Raw genomic sequence first — 3,878 nt, forward strand, 5'->3', positions numbered from 1 at the left:
TTCCAGAGAGTATGGCTGTGTTCTGCACTCAGTGAATAACTGACTGAAGTATCCTCTCACTGACAGTCAAATTGGGGATCACTTCTTCACTCACACATTTTATATTTAACAAATATCACAGCACTCAGATTGTAAAGAGAATGCTGGAATATCCATTATAGCGCATTAAAGAGAGGCTCTCATTCAAAGTGAGTGGTGCGCAGTCAGAAGGTCAGTGCTGAGGGAGTGCCGCACTGTCAAAGGGTCAGTGCTGAGGGAGTGCTGCACTGTCAAAGGGTCAGTGCTGAGGGAGTGCTGCACTGTCGGAGGGTCAGTGCTGAGGGAGTGGGCACTGTCGGAGGGTCAGTGCTGAGGGAGTGCTGCACTGTCGGAGGGTCAGTGCTGAGGGAGTGTAGCACTGTCGGAGGGTCAGTGCTGAGGGAGTGCCGCACTGTCAGAGGGTCAGTGCTGAGGAAGTGCTGCACTGTTGGAGGGTCAGTGCTGAGGGAGTGCCGCACTGTCGGAGGGTCAGTGCTGAGGGAGCACTGCAGTGTTTTTAAAGCAAAGACATATTTTTGAACAGTAAAGGAATTAAGGGTTATGGTGAGAGGGCGAGTAATGGCCTACTCCTGCTCCTGGTTTTCATGTTCTTAAGCTTTGTGACAGATTCTGAGCTGATGAAAGACATTGTATAAATGGAGTACCTTTACATTCCTCAGCCCAGGACATTCTAATTCTTTTGTCTGCCAATGAAATTCTGTTTGAGGTCCCATCATTTTTGTAAAGTTGGAAATACAGCAATCAGTTTGCAAACAGCCAGCTCTCACCGATAACGATGTGATAATGACCAAGTAATTTGTTTGGCTGATGTTGAAATTATATTGACCACAGGATGTCTAGATGAACACATATGCTGTTTGGTTTATTAAATGGCTTTAAATATCCAATCCGAATGATTCTGTGTCTTTGTGAGGAGAATGAACTCACCGGATTCAAGGTGGAAAATGTGGGGGATTCCTGCTCAGCTTTGTCTATCATGTAAACAGGGCAAATTCGAGCCTCAACAGTCCCAGCTTTACACCAGGGTAATCATTCACATGTTCATGAACTCCTCCCCTTTGTAACTGTCATTACAAACTGTGTCAGACACTCTTTATAAAGACCAGCATCTGAACTGAGTATAAATACAAGTGCTCTTGGCTACCTGCCCTAGACTCAGTAGATCGTGAGAGGTAAGTGATTTTTCATCTTGTTTGCTGAATTACCTGGAGAAATGTACTGAACAGATTAATATGGCACAGCTCTGTGGAATGTGGTAACGAGTTAACAATGAAATCTTCCCAACAGGATTTAGATCCAAACTGTTCATCATGTTCTTCAGCAGAAGGGATTTATCTGAAGGGTTTATACTTCTCAATTAATTTTTTGTTTATGTCTCTCATGGGACATGGGTGTTACTGACTGGGTCAGCATTTATTGTTCATCCCTAGTTGTCCCCTTGAGGAGGTGGGAATGAGCTGCCTTCTTGGACTGCTGCAGTCCATGTGCTGTAGGTAGACCCACAGTGCCCTCAGGGAGGGAATTCCAGGATTCTGACCCAGTGACATTGAAGGAATGGCAATGTATTTCCAAGTCAGGATGGTGAGTGGATTGGAGGGGAACTTGCAGGGGGTGGTGTTCCCATGTTTCTGCTGCCCTTGTCCTTCGAGAAGGAAGTGGTCATGGATTTGGAAGGATCTTCAGATCTTCGGAGAATTTCTGCAATGCATCTTTAAGATGGTACACCCTGCTGCTGCTGAGTGTCGGTGGTGGAGAGAGGGGATAGTACACCCTGCTGCTACTGAGTGTCGGTGGTGGAGGGAGGGGATAGTACACACTGCTGCTGCTGAGTGTCGGTGGTGGAGGGAGGGGATAGTACACACTGCTACTACTGAGTGTCGGTCGTGGAGGGAGGGGATAGTATACCCTGCTGCTACTGAGTGTCGGTGGTGGAGGGAGGGGATAGTACACATTGCTGCTACTGAGTGTCGGTGTTGGAGGGAGGGGATAGTACACACTGCTGCTACTGAGTGTCGGTGGTGGAGGGAGGGGATGTTTGTGGATGTGGTATCAATCAAGTGGTCTGCTTTGTCCTGGATGGTTTCAAGCTTCTTGAGTGTTGTTGGAGCTGCCCCCATCCAGGCAAGTGGGGGGTATTCCCTCACCTGGACTTGTGCCTTATAGATAGTGGACAGGCTTTGGCGAGTCTGGAGGAATATTACCTGCCACAATATTCCGAGCCTTTTACCCACTTTTGCAGCTACTGTGTTTATGTGGTGAGTCCTGTTGCGTTTCTGGCCAATGGTAACCCCCACGATGTTGATAGTGGAGGATTCAGTGATGGTACCAACGTTGAATGTCAAGGGGTAGTGATTAGATTGTCTCTTGTTGGAGATAGTCATTGCCTGGATTTGTGTGGAGTGAATGTTACTTGCCATTTGTCAGCCCAAGCCTGGATATTGTCAGAACTTGCTGCATTTGAACATGGACTGCTTCAGTATTTTAATTACAGAAACACAGGATTACTCAGAATCTCACTGATGATGAGGAGTTCATTGCAGCTTTGTGTTCCCTGTGAGATTCATGGAAACTGCAGTGAGGTCTGAGGGAGAGTGTGAAAGTAACTAGAGAGCCAGAGAGAGAAACGCCACTACTAAGGTAATCGGAGAGAACGTTAAGGGTTCAGATGTGTTCAGTGAATAAATACAACAGGCAGGTTGTCTCAGCTTGTAATTACTGGACAGTAATGTGTGTGATCACATTAACAGGATTACAATGAAGATCACAGACTTCCTCGCTGCTGGGGATGTGGCTGCTGCTCTTGCTGAATGTAAAGGTAAGACCATACGCTGCGGCTCTGCTAAAACTCTCCTGTTCACCAGTGTTCCTGTCACCTGCAGTTTCACAGCATTCTCAACTCCTTGGTCTGTCTGTGAGAGCTCACTGAGGCTGACCTCCCCTTCCCCTGGAGCTCAGGTCAGTGCTCCTTAATGGATAAGAGTCCTTAAGACCATAAGAGTTGGAGCAGAAATTAAGCCATTCAGCCCATCGAGTCTCCACTGCCATTCAATCATGATTGATAAGTTTCTCAACCCCATTCTCCTGCTTTCTCCCTGAAATCCGTGATCCCCTTGATACTCAAGTACTTCTCTATCTCAGTCTTAGATATACTCAATGACCAGGGCTCTAGAAGCCGTCTGTGGCAGTGAATTCCATAGATTCCCTACTCTCTGGGTCAGTGCTCCTCAATGGGATTTCAATGCTGCCCCATAGATCCACATAAACTGCAGAAGGAGCTCACAGGTCACTGACCACAGCTGTAATCTGTAACTGCAGCATTACAGATCCTTGTCTCACTCTCTGGGTCTATACTCAATGGAGTTTAGAAGGGTGAGGGATCATACAGAATACTGAATGGCCTGGACAGAGTAGATGTTGGGAAGATGTTTCCATTGGTCGGGGAGACTAGGATCCAAGGGCACAGCCTTACAGTAAAGGGAGGACCTTTTAGAACGGAGGTAAGGAGAAACGTCTTCAGCCAGAGAGTGGGGAATCTATGGAATTCACTGCCACAGACGGCTGTGGAGCCCTGGTCATTGAGTATATCTAAGTCTGTGATAGAGAGGTTCTTGAGTATCAAGGGGATCACGGATTTCAGGGAGAAAGCAGGAGAATGGGGTTGAGAAATTTATCAGCCACGATATAATGGTGAGGCAGACGTGATGGGCTCAATGGCCGGATTTCTGCTCCAAATCTTATGGTCTTGTGGACTCTAAACTGATGTGGAGTCATTGCCAACCGTATTTCTTTAACAATATGATCAACAATTGATTGACACTGCTCACACACTGAGATCATCT

This window comes from Chiloscyllium plagiosum, chromosome 39, assembly GCF_004010195.1.
Source record: "Chiloscyllium plagiosum isolate BGI_BamShark_2017 chromosome 39, ASM401019v2, whole genome shotgun sequence".
In the NCBI taxonomy this organism is placed as follows: domain Eukaryota; kingdom Metazoa; phylum Chordata; class Chondrichthyes; order Orectolobiformes; family Hemiscylliidae; genus Chiloscyllium; species Chiloscyllium plagiosum.